We start from the raw sequence: 14,408 nt of genomic DNA, 5'->3' as shown, positions 1-14,408 counted from the left end.
TTTTTACCTACAGATCATGTCCTGCAAGTTTCTTTAAATAATATTATTTTAATGCTTGCATTAATGCATTTTTTTCTGCACTGACCTAATAATAATTCAGTAACAATTATTTTACCCGCCACAGTGTCTTACTGTATTTCTCAGAGACATTCTTAAATATAATGACAGTGGTATTGTTCTAAAGTCTACTTGGCCTTCTGTTTGGAGTGGTACACCTTATTCTGTGTAACATTAATGTTTAACATTTTTGATGGATAAAGTGCACCTTTAACAAGCATGCACTACATGCTCTTTATATATAAAAGGGTAAAAAATAACAAAAGGTACATAGTTTGCATGTGTACATTGAGAGTGCACCCAGCCCTAGTTACAATATAATCTCCCTCCAGTTAAAGACTATTGTTGTTCTATTTAAACTGTTGTGCGTGTGTGTATGAAAGCTCTAAATCCTGCCCTTTGCTTCTAGGATCAATAAAGTTTTAAGGTTTTCTTGAGCAATGCATTTCTTCAAGTTTCTTCACAATACTGTAATATCACTCCTACTGACATGTTTATCTCTTAACTCTTTTATCTTATCTGTATGCCTATCTGTCATCTAATGGGCAGGTTAAATGATTTAGGTTCATCTTACAATAAAACCTTCACTCAACATTTAAAGGAACTGTTAAGAAACCTTCAATTTTAATCTGGTCATACTGGAAACCGCTGATTCCGGATTGAGTTTTGACTGTTTCCTGTTTTACTATAGGTATCTGCTAACGTTATGACTGTTATATGATACAGAACATCATTTTAGACTTTCCTGCCTTTGGAAATAATATTATTATAATTATCAAGCATTTAATATAACATTTTATTGGATAATAATTTATTTTAAAAAATGCAAGATTATTGTGGGGAAAAAAACAGGTAATTAAGAAGTTTGTCATCTCGGGAGAATATTACGCCATAAAATCCAGAGATTTAATTGTGGTTATATTAATAAACTGACGTCAAATAAGATAAGATTATTAATTCCAGAAAGCACAATTTGCTATACCTAATTATTAATCCAGTGTCTACACTGTAGCATCAATATACGGTTTAAGATAAAATATAAGCCTAAGTAGCTAAAAGCAGTGTACTGTTGTTTTCATGTACAATAAAATCACTGATGTCCATGAACGTCACACAGACTCAGATGACTTTCTTGTGTGCTGACCAACGGTGTCAAGTAATGAAGTACAAATACTTTGTTACCCTACAGTATACTTTACTGGATTAATAATTTTTTAGCCGACTTTTTACTTCTACTCCTTACAATTTTCACCAATTATCTGTACTTTCTACTCCTTGCATTTGAAAAAAAAGCCTCGTTACTCCTATTTTATTTTAGCTTGTCATTCAAAAAAAACAAAAACATAAGAAACAACCGGATAAATTGCGCCATCAGGATGGAGAAAACTTGATTGTGGTTGGATGAGAAGTATAAACACACCATTCCGACACCCTATTGGTTGGTACACGATCCATCGATCCTGTTACCTTCCTGGTGCTGTTACAAATATATATATATTTTTTTTATTAATCATTCATTCTGACAGCACTAATGTTTATTGTAGACGACCATACAAGGGTAATTGTTACTAAGCCTGCCCTGGGTGCACTAATTTTCTTGTATGTTGCCCTCACAGATTCCTGCAGCTAAGCTTGGATGTACATTTACGTTCCAATAAAGGTTACCGATGACACGCCTCTGAAGTTTGACTTTTTGCACCATTAAAATACTTATAGGCAACTAGTTCTCATATCTTCTTCTCCATGAAACATGTTAATGCTCAGTAGTACACATATATGGTTCTTTAATGTATTTGCATTGTACTAAAATGCATCCTTTTTCAATTGCCATATACAGTATCCCAAATCACTATGGCCGTTAAAAAAATACAACAAAAAAACAACACATTTTTCTTTTTTTAGTTAGTGCAGTATATAGGCCCGTGGCACAGCTTAAGCTTTTATCCTTAATGCTTTTTTCCCCCTCACGTTACTTTTACTTTTATACTTTAAGTAGTTTTGAAACCAGTACTTTTACACTTTTACTTGAGTAAAAAGCTTGAGTTGATACGTCAACTTCTAAAGAAGTCTTTTTAAACCCTAGTATCTATACTTCTACCCAAGTAATGAATGTGAATACTTTTGACACCACTGGTGTTGACTTAACAAATCTCGTTTTATCTAAGCAATCAGTTTAAACTAATGTAGGCTAGAGAAGAAAATGAGTTAGAATGGGCCAAACCGGCTCATACAGTATGGCCCTTTTTTGTTATACTGTAGAATGCTTCCATCTAGTGGTTATTTTATGTTGTAACAATTAAGACATGCTACAGACTATACTTTACAGTATGCCACATGTTTACCCTGAAGAGCTCCAAGCTTGTTTCCTGAGTCAGGAGATGGCAGTGTTGATCTTCACACTATTTAGTAATGAACCAGTCCCAGCATCACATTGACTCTAGCGCTGAGGACATACAGCTTTTTAATCATCCTGCTCTGTGTGTCTCAGTCCAACACAACAACACAAGCATGCCATGAAATGCTAATCAGATATCTATGTGCAAAGGATGCATCTGATTATGACTGTTACATTAAGTTGCCTTTGTTAAAAAAGAAATGCAGCTATACTGAACATCACATCTTAAACATTCTGTACAATGTACTGCAGCCATGATGGGAAAAAGTTTTGAAAATGACAAAAATATTTTTTTCAGTTTTTTAAAAAGTCTGCTGCTTAATTTTTTTTTTTTTTTTTTTATCTTTTTTGTTAGATGTTACTCTGGTTTACTGAAATATAATTACAAAAAGTGTTAATGGCAGTTATATTAAGACAGAATTTGTCTTTTTTGCTTGCCCACCCACCTCTTGAGGACTGACCAATAGGATGAAGGTTTGGGAAGTTTCCTGGCCATGGACCCAAAATCTTAAAATTTCGTCCCCAAGTCGCTTATTTGTCACTTTTGCCTTATGGCGAGGTGCTGCATCATGCTGGAAAAGGCATTGTTTGTCCCCAGACTGTTATTGGATGGTTGTGAGAAGTTTCTCTCAGAGGATGCTTTTGTTCCATTCTTTGTTCATGTTCTTAGGGACAATTGTGAGCGAGCCCAATGACACAGGACTGACGGTAGTGCTCACCTTTCCCTCTCTAGACAAGCTTTTTTCCGGATGCCTGGAAATTGGAAAAGACAAATAATCAGAGACCATGTGTGGTGTTGCTTCTCAGCTAAGGGAGTGGGCTTACTCACAATTTTGACTAAGAACGCGGCAATGAATAAAGAATGGTACAAAAACATAAAAAATTTGCGTCCATAGCCCGGAACCTCCCCAGACTTTAATCCCATTGAGAAATTGTGGTCAATCTTTAAGAGGCTAGTGAATTTATAGCATTAATAGGTCTAAACCAATGGATTTAATTCACACCTATGTAAAACGGAAAGGATTAAAGAATATAGTTAAGACATAAAACTCTGATTTGCTGTTATAATAATAATAATAATAATAATAATAATAATAATAATAATAATCACCTTCTCCTTTCCATCCTCCTCTTCCTTTTATTCCTGCTAATTTGACATCAAAGGCATGCAACAGTAAAGGCTTTCCCTGAGCCACAAGAGATCCGGGCCAAAGGAGCAAAAGTATCAGTGTACACTGATTTAGATGGATGTCATGTCTCCAAGTGTGATGCAACATAAGCAGCAGTCTTAAATGGAAAAAAAAGAACCCTGTGGTTCACCGCCCCCCTCCCCCAGGTGGTAACTGTCATATGATTGGAGCGACTAGATTGCTGGATGGGATTGGATTCAATTTCTATACCACTAACACTGCGTAAGGTCGCCAATGCCAGAGACCTTAAGACAAGTCACAGGGTACAAGAGCAAATTGGAACTCCCCAATCCGCCTACACAGCATGTCTTTAGATTGGGGGGGGGAGGGGGACTGGAGTACCTGGAGCAAACCCAACAAGCACGGCCAGAGCGCACAGTGGTGAGGGGCAACAGGGTAAACCGCCTGTTGTGTCCCGGTTTCTGCTAACGAACAATTCATTAATTTAATCATGAATTATTAATAAATGAATAGTATCCCTTCTTCCAGGTTATTCTTCACTTCATTTCATCCTATCTACAGTAGATGATGTACAATATAAATTCTGATCTTCTACCCAATACCCATTGGGTCTAAATGAGGCGATGAGAATGACCTTGGGAGGAAAGAAAATTGCACTTTTTTCTCTCCATACAAGGCCAGAGATCAGCGTTTTCTTCCGTAACGGAGACAGATCTACGTGTCAGAGTAAAGAGAGTAAAGCTTCACATTTAGCAGATGCTCGGTTCCTCCATCACCGAAATAGGCCACGTCTCAATTCCCTGCATGTGCTTCTCAAACCTGAGAGGAAGCTGCAAGGTGTTTATGGGAATAAGTGGGGGGAAAAAAGTGTGCAGGTTAGATCCTGAGTGAAGCTTTGTAATGAGAAATAGATAGCCGGGACATGAGAGCAGCACGCCAGCAGCACTGCCTCAGGAAACCTCGCAGGATTTTCTCTTAATCCGCTGAATGTTTAAAGGAAGACATTGAGCTGTAGGTTAGAGAGTGCTTCATTCAGTTTTCACATTTCCCCAGTATTTAAATAAATACCTGTAAAGTACCTTTCAACATAATTAGAATACTAATAAATGCTATACTGTATGTACCATTGTATGTGTATGTCTCTTTTAATTACTTTCTGAATCAATCACTGATCCATTAATATTATTAAAGAACCATGACAGACCTATTTCACTGACTTACCACTTATCACAGTAGGGCCGATCAAAAACAGATTTGATTAGACATCTACCTCACCTCACCTAAGTATCATAAATACCATCAGTGGCTTACCAAGCTCTCAGGACCTCAACCCCCCACCTCTCTGCAATGCCCCATCGCTCCCCCCTCAGCCACTACAAGGCATGTCCACAACCAGTCCTGCCCCATCAACACTGCTAAACCCTTTACCCTCAGAGCCATCCTCTACATTGTCTTCAATACACTTCACAGCAGAAGATGTGAGAGGAGAGTTCAAGCGATTATGTCTAGGCGGACTCAGTCCTAGGGTTCTCAGAGGTTGTGCTACTCAGTTGTGTGGAGTGTTTCCGCAAATCTTTAATCTGAGCCTGAGCATAATGAGTGTACCTGACCTGTGGAAGACATTGTGCCTTGTTCCTGTGCCTACTGTAAGAATAAACACCCAAAGACAAACAGTGACTACAGGCCTGTTGCTTTGACCTCACATGTCATGAAGTCACTGGAAAGACTGGTCCTTAAGCACATCAGGACAATCGTAGAACTATACCAGGACCCTCTGCATTGGTGTGGAGGATGCCATCATCTATCTGCTCAACAGAGCATATACATACCTCGAGGAGTCAGGTAACACTGTGAGAGTCATGTTTTTTTATTTCTTCAGTGCGTTCAACACAATCAGACCTGAGCTACTCAGTAATAAGCTAATGGACATGTGGGTGGATGTCTGCCTTGTGACCTGCATTACTAACTATCTAACAGGTCATCCACAATATGTGAGGCTGCAGAACATCACTTCAGACACTATTGTGAGCAGCACAGGGGCCCCTCAAGGGACAGTCCTATCTCCCTTTCTGTTTACACTCTACACCTCAAATTTCAGACACCGCTCACATTTTTTTCCATCTGCAGAAGTTCTCAGATGATTCTGCTGTCATGGGCTGTATCAGGAGAGGACAAGAGACTGAGTGCAGTCGACACTTTTGTGGAGTGGTGTGGACTAAATCACCTGCAGCTCAAACTAAAGAGCTGGCAGTAGATTTTAGGAAGTAAAGGATGATTGTTGTGTACAAAAAAGGTCAGAGTCGCCTGTACTTACTCAGAAGACTTAGGTCCTTTAATGCATGCAGAACCATGCTTCAAATGTTATACCATTCTGTGGTCTTCAGCATTATCTTCTCTGCTGTAGTCTGCTGGGGTATCAGCTGATACTAACAGACTTAACAAGCTCATCAGAAAAGCACATTAGATTGAAGCTGGAGTCTCTAGTTGAGGTATTTGAGAGGAGGATGCTGAAGAAACTTCTTAGTGTCATGGACAATACATCACATCCCCTACATGAGTCACTGATGTCATACAGGAGCACGTTCAGCTACAGACTGAGACTACCAAAGTCTAAAACTGAACGCCACAGGACATCATTTATACCAGTGGCAATTAAACTCTATAACTCTTCCCCCTTCATTCGGGAGCTGTCATGACAGAATAATCAATAGTTTATCATGCCCTGATACATTGTGCAATATTATCACAATAACAATATCACCTGCAAAACCACTAATTATCCAATATTATGAAAATTATGTGCAATTTTTATATACATCTAGTGTGCAATATCATTACTACTCTATATACAATATCAAATATTATGTGTAATATAAATCATGGGTGCAATGATAAAAAATTTATTGCAAAAATACAATACACTTAAAGAGACAAATGAAGGATTATTAGGAACACCTGTTCATTTCTCATTAATGTAATTATCTAATCGATCAATCACATGGCGGTTGCTTAAATGCATTTAGGGGTGTGGTCCTGGTCAAGACAATCTCCTGAACTCCAAACTGAATGTCAGAATGGGAAAGAAAGGTGATTTAAGCCATTTTGAGCGTGGCATGGTTGTTGGTGCCAGACCTGGTCTGAGTATTTCACAATCTGCTCAGTTACTGGGATTTTCACGCACAACCATTTCTAGTGTTTACAAAGAATGGTGTGAAAAGGGAAAAACATCCAGTATGTAGCAGTCCTGTGGGCGAAAATGCCTTGTTGATGCTAGAGGTCAGAGGAGAATGGGCCGACTGATTCATCCAATAGCAGAGCAACTTTGACTGAAATAACCACTCGTTACACCCAAGGTGTGCAGCAAAGCATTTGTAAAGCCACAACACGCACAACCTTGAGCCGGATGGGCTACAACAGCAGAAGACCCCACCGGGTACCACTCATCTCCACTACAAATAGGAAAAAGAGGCTACAATTTGTGACAGTTGAGACATTCAAATGGTAGAGTCAGAATTTGGCGTAAACGGAATGAGAACATGGATCCATCATGCCTTGTTACCACATGTTTTCTTGGCACACCTTAGGCCCCTTAGTGCCAATTGGGCATCGTTTAAATGCCACGGGCTACCTAAGCATTGTTTCTGACCATGTCCATTCCTTTATGACCACCATGTACCCATCCTCTGATGGCTATTTCCAGCAGGATTATGCACCATGTCACAAAGCTCGAATCATTTCAAATTGGTTTCTTGAACATGACAATGAGTTTACTGTACTAAAATGGCCTCCACAGTCACCAGATCTCAACCCAATAGAGCATCTTTGGGATGTGGTGGAACGGGAGCTTCGTGCCCTGGATGTGCATCACACAAATCTCCATCAACTGCAAGAGGCTATCCTATCAATATGGGCCAACATTTCTAAAGAATGCTTTCAGCATCTTGTTGAATCAATGCCACGTAGAATTAAGGCAGTTCTGAAGGCGAAAGGGGGTCAAACACTGCATTAGTATGGTGTTTCTAATAATCCTTTAGGCGATACACCCTATTTTATTTGTATCTTTTTAAATACGCAGCCACTGAAAAAAACTATTTCCTTCGGGATTAATAAAGACAAATCCTATCTTATCTTATCTTATCTTATCTTATCTTATCTTATCTTATCTTATCTTGTCTTGTCTTACTGCTTGTGCATTAAACAATTAGTTACTATCACCAGCCTCAGGCATGTGTTTTAACTCTAAAATCTGTATAAATGTTTAATAAATGTCTTTTTTTTTTTAAGAAAAGCTTATATTAACGGCATCTCTGTGAATAAGCTGCTTCTACAAGATTTTAAAAAAAATTTGAGACTAGTTTTGTAATGTGCCACCAGATGACAGCACAAGGCTGCACGCACAGTCATAGTGATTACTGACCTAGATAAGTCAATGTGCCAAAAGACATCGTCCTGTGTACATCAAGAGCTGTGCAACTGGTGCTATTCTGACTGCGTGCGTTATTACGTCTGAGATGGTGCAAACATGAAAATTCTTTGTGAAACGAAGCTTATCTTGAAACGTTTCGATACCACCTCTTATAGGCATGGTAACATATTAGAAGTGATACATTAATATCACGTATGGATGCCTGTTTGGGGAAATTCATCAAACCCTTTAAACAATTGGAAGGCCAAATTCAACACCAGCAACAATTTGTAAAGTTTAACCACCAAACATGATAAACATGAGATTTTTTTATTTTTACTTGTTTCTGCAAATTATTTTCCCCAAGCCCACAATGTTATCTGTGATAAAAAATTTTAACTTAAAAAATTGCCACATATTCCTTTTTAAAAGATTTAAACATACACATTTTTACACGAATGCATTTAATAGAAAAATGTAACATATTCACAGAGCCTGAAAAGGTTGCATTACTTTTTTCTTCTGTCACACATCATGAGTAAAATGACTTGACCAACAGGGCAAAATAACAGCTGTCATAAATGAATAAATTAAATGTGTTCGCCGAACATTTGGATAATGTTATAGGAAAGAAAAGGGAAATTTGTTCTCTGTTACTGCATTTGCAATTTTCCCAGCAGTTATGGACTTCAAGGACAAGGCACTCTCATGAACCATCGAATTGAAAGTAACACAAGAAGGAAGGTCATCCATGAAGATCATAAAGCTTGTGGCCAGAAAGCTGTTCCAAAGGTTCATATTTCCATACAGTATAATAAAAAAAAAAACTTCAAATATTACAAGAAAAAAATTTATGTGCTTGGTTAAGATTAAAAGGTATTGAGGTACATGAAATGTGTGTATCCAGACTGTTTTCTGTTCTGACACCAATGTAGGTAAAATAAACCTTTTCTCATGTCTAAGTCACTGGCAGTCTTCAAAAAAGTCTATATATATACAGTGAGGTCAATAAGTATTTGATCATCCTGTGATTTTGCAAGTTCTCTTACTTAGAAATCATGGAAGGGTCTACAATTTTTAACATAGGTGCATTTCCACTGTGAGAGACAAAATCTAAGGAGAAAAATCCGGAAATCACATTGTATGATTTTAACAATTTATTTGTGAATTACTGTGTCAAACTTTGAAGACCTGTTATTTTGCTTTTAAATAGTCCAGCTACACTCTGCTCATGATTCTAAATTAGTAGCACCTGTTTGAGGTTGTTAGCTGTCATAAAGACACCTGTGCATCCCACAATCAGCCAAAGTCTAAGTAGATACATGGGGTATCAATGATGCTAAGAATGGTGAAGAATCAGCCCAGAACTACACAGGAGGAGCTGGTCAATGCTGTGAAGAGAGCTGGGACCATCTTTTCCAAGGCTACTATCAGTAATACACCAAGACGTCATGGTTTAAAATCTTGCATCGCACAGAAGGTTCCCCTGCTTAAGTCAGCCCATGTCCAGGCCCGTCTGAAGTTTGCTAGGGACCATCTGGGTGATCCAGAGGAGTCATGGGAGAATGTCCTGTGGTCAGATGAGACCAAAGTAGAACTTTTTGGTCTTTGCCGTGTTTCGGGGAAGAAGAATGATGAGTATCATCCCAATAAAACCATACCTACAGTGAAGCATGGGGCTGGAAGCATCATGCTCTGGGGGTGTTTTTCTGCACAGGGGGCAGGACGACTGCACTGTATTAAGGAGAGGATGAACGGGGCCATGTATTGTGACATATTGGGCAAAAACCTCCTTCCCTTAGTCAGAGCATTAAAGATGGGTCGTGGCTGGGTCTTCCAACATGACAATGACCCGAAGCAAACAGCCAGGAAAACCAAGGAGTGGCTCCGTATGGAGCATATGGACTATTTAAAAGCAAAATAACAGGTCTTTGAGGGTCAGAAATCTGACTGATAAGCAAGTGATCAAAACTTATTTGACACAGTAATTCACAAATAAATTGTTAAAAAAATCATACAATGTGATTTCCGGATTTTTCTTTTTTGATTCTGTCTCTCACAGTGGAAATGCACCTATGCTGAAACTTGTAGACCCCTCCATGATTTCTATGTAAGAGAACTTGCAAAATCACCGGGTGATTAAATACTTATTGACCTTACTGTATATATACACACTGTATATAAGATATAGGTGTTTTTTTAGGACATACAAGAAAGTCTCATCGGGAGCAAAATTTTACATTTAAACATTTCTGCACAAAATGCTTTATTACACCATTATGTCCTGATTATTTTCTTATAAAGATTGACTCTCTGATTTAATTTTACAAACTTTGGATCACAGCACAGAAGCCCTGAGCTCCATATGCCCTCTATTACTCTTTTTCTACAACATTACATTTTCAGCATCAGTTACTACGAAAATGTTTTACGGTGTAATTCATAATGTTCCTGTTACTCTCGGCTAAGGATCGACACATTGAGTACAGTCTTTATTTGTTCTGGCATAGAGAAAGCCCTGGAGGTCGAAACTTTTGATAAACTACCTGTTATTCCATTTCACTCTAAAACATCATCCCTCAGGAAATGTTGTGTGTTTTTTGAAAGAAGCGATATGGCATCAAGCTTCTATGAATATGATTGCAGTTTATTCTCCTGTAAAATAGACAGGAGTCGTGTGAATTTGGAAGAATCTGCCTGTCAGGTATGTGTGATAAATGATAAACACCTGCCTAGGGGTGACTAATGGAAAAATAAAAACAGAAGGGTGAAGAAAGGGATGATAAATATACACATTTTCAACTTGGATTTAGTTTGATACGATCTATCTCTCTGTGCGTTGTTATTTAAACAAAGAAGAATCCGGAAGGCCATAAAGAAAGGAATTGAAGTTGATGGAAAGCAGTCGAGTTTAAACTGATGCATAGAGCAATCAGGCCACGGCCGAGAGAGGCCTGGAGCCGAACGAGATGGGACGGAATTCGGATAGTTGATTCAATGTAGTGGCAAAGACAAATCTGAGCAATGAAAGGTCAATAACGACAACAGATTAACGATGAAGGAGTCGCTGTGGAGAGGAAAAGATTAATGCAACTCAAACTAGGCTCAGATCAATGACGGCTGATTGGTGCCCAATAGTGTCCTGCTGTTTTGGAAGAAAAAAAACTTTAAAACAAGGCAACACTTCAATTGGTAAGTTTCTGAGACTGTGAGAAATGCAGCCAAAAGACAAATCTGTGTAAAATAGAAGGTCAAAAAAACACTAATTAGATAAATGTAACTCAGACTGAAGCTTTAGATACTGTAGGCATTACTTCTTAATTTTATGCTGATGCTTGTGCCCTTTTGCAGTAATTTCAAATTGATGGTTAATTTAGGCTTTTAGGCTTAGTGGAGAAAGATTAAACTTCATCCTGAATTATTTTAACCAAAACCATTTAAAGTTTCCTCCTCTATAACTTTAGGTCATGTAAATGTAAAAAAAAAATTATAATAATTATATATATATAAATATATATAAAATTAAAATTCTATTATGTAAAATTCCCTTCTCTGTAGACTTTCTATCTATCCATCCATTCTCTATACTGCTTGTTCTGTGTAGGGTTAAAGGTGGCCTCCTGCCTATCCCAGAGAACTCAGGGTACAAGTCAGGGTACACCCTGGATGGGTGCCGACCCATTCAAAGGCATAGGCACACACATTCACACAAGATGGGTAATTCCCAAAAAGATGGGAACACCACCCACCAAGCACAGGGAGAACTTTAAGCTGCCTAACATATAGTATGATTGCAAATCAATCCCAGCTTTCTGTTATCACCCAAATAAGGATGTTGAGTCTGGTTCCTCTCAAGGTCTCTTTCTATTGCCATGTCATCGAATTAGATGTCAAAGTTGTCCAAGAAATGCCTGTTTTTAAAGGAAAAAGCAATCAGACTAACAGCATAAACAAAGAATCACAGAGCTTCTCCTGTAACAGGGTCTTAATTAAAAAAGCATTAAAAGTCAATAAATTAATTTTGTACATATTGAGGCCTTTGATTCAAGATATTCTTACTTGCTAAGATATCATATATTTACAGTGGCCCGGACGTTTGGACAGCGGTGGCCTGGGACCTAAAGAAGTAAAACTTAGAGCAGAGAAAGTACATTTCATAAAGTCGCAAAGAAATGATGAACTGCAAATCCCAGCAAAAATGGCTGGAAGATGAAGAATTTAGAATATGCAAGAAGAAAAGCTGATACAAAACTCACTGGCTCATCTCTTTTTCCAGTCTTATTCTGTGGACACAGAAGGGTGGAAATTCTGCCTCTTGCTGAGAAATACAGATTAAACTACAGCAAAATGTTAAAGAGTATGTGGAGCCAGTCAATAGAAAAGAACTACCAAACCCCTGGAACCTCTCATTTTCATTTCATGGAGTCTGGTAAGACATTTCATCAAAAGGGAACTCTCGCAAGAAATCACTTCCCATTAATTGAACCTGATGAACGGAAGAACTGGCTCAGTTTTTACATTTACATTTACATTTAGACACTTGGCAGACTCTTATCCAGAGCGACTTACATTTTTTTTTATCTCATTACACATCTGAGCAGTTAAGGGTTAAGGGCCTTGCTCAAGGTCCCAACAGTGGCAACTTGGTGGTTGTGGGGTTTGAACCTGGGATCTTCCGAACCGTAGTCCAATGCCCTAACCACTGAGCTACCCCTACCCCAGTTTTTATTTCCCTGCATGCATTTTGTTACTTTATCCTTATTTGATGTGAAAGGTCTGGCACGAAATTTACGCCGAAGACCCTCCCTGTCCCACCCCTCCTATTTTCTAACCGGACTGGGTTATAGGGGGCATAGGGTTGAGGGTTGTTGGCCAAAGACCCAACAGGGTCACCCAGCAGTGGCAGAGCTTGAACCCCTGACCAACCCTCAAAAGCCTGAGCCACAACTGCCCTATTACAGTTTTATATGTATACATAAAAAAAACTTAAAATTACACTGCATTTATTCTATATACACTATATTAGCTACTAGTGTATTACTACGTACTATGTGTCAAGTTCTTCCACATCAACCCCACTCATCCATGTCTTTATAGACCTTGCTTTGTGCACATGGAAGGGGCCATCCCCAAACTGTTCCCACAAAGTTGGGAGCATACAATTGTCCCAAATGTCTTGGTATGCTGAAGCATTAGGAGTTCCTATGATCGGAGGTAAGGGCCTGACCCCAACTCCAGAATAACAACTCCACACCTGCTCTCATTGTCCATCCCTGGTAGGCAAATCTGCAAATCATGCAACAGAGTAGGTGAACTTACTACCCCAGAATTTAGAAGCAACTGAAAAAGGTTCCTCTCCAGAATTCTTAAGCGAATGCGATAAAGCAGCCATTTGTAGTACCCCAGTGTCAGGCAAATTTCATGCTTCAACCCTTTCATCATGAGCAGAGATGCAAAATAGTGCAAGGGGAAGATGAATTCTCTAGTTCAAAGATTTCTGCAGGACAGGCAGTTGACAGGAGGAATGTTATAGGGACAACTTTAAAATAACGGTTATGCACAGTTTTTAAGAACAGCTTTGCTTTTTTTTGTGAGTAATAGTTTAAGGCTTTTTATCTTTTTTTAAATATGCATGCCTAATTAAAATGAGCATAACATGGTCATAAATAGTAAATAATTATAACCTGTTGTTACAAATCAATGTGATGTCTATATAAATGACGTTGTGATTTAATGACTGATTTTTGTGTTTGTCCATTGTAGGTTATGCCGTTGACAGAACTCTCTCTGCATGCCAGAAGTGAAGAGGTCCTCTCTTTCAAACCCTCATATGACTTGATACTTTTCTTAATGAACTCTCAACCAGTCTTATCCTGAGCTCTGGAGTTGCTTTCAACTCCTCCTGCTTTTATCTCAGGGGCAAGCTACAGTAGAGAGAGGCTTCTCTGTGAACAGGGAAATAGAGACTTGCAACATAAAAGAAGTAACTGTTGAGGCCCTGAGACTAGTCTGTGACCAATTAAAGCTTGTGAGGGAGTTCTCTAAGTGTCCCTCACAGAGGAATGACTGGATTCTATAGCCTCAGCCAGGACCGGATACAGGATTTACCTTGATGAAAAGAGGAGGAAGAGAGAGGGTGCCGTGTGTTGAGGATGAGCTAAAAAACTAGGGGAAAAAGAGGTGTTAACATATGTGTACACAAGCCTTTAACTGTTGATCAACTAGCTGAGCATTCCAACTAGTGTGTTCTTGGCTCAAATTATTATAAAATCTTTGAGTCAAAGTTAGAACTAAAAGCCAGCAAATTAGACACATGCATTAACTTACTCCTTTAGGCAAAGCTAAAACAATATACCCATTAAATTTTACATACAACAAGACAATAAGTTTCAACCTTTAA

This window comes from Clarias gariepinus, chromosome 2, assembly GCF_024256425.1.
Source record: "Clarias gariepinus isolate MV-2021 ecotype Netherlands chromosome 2, CGAR_prim_01v2, whole genome shotgun sequence".
Lineage (NCBI taxonomy): Eukaryota > Metazoa > Chordata > Actinopteri > Siluriformes > Clariidae > Clarias > Clarias gariepinus.
Note: the sequence above shows the minus strand (reverse complement) of the source record.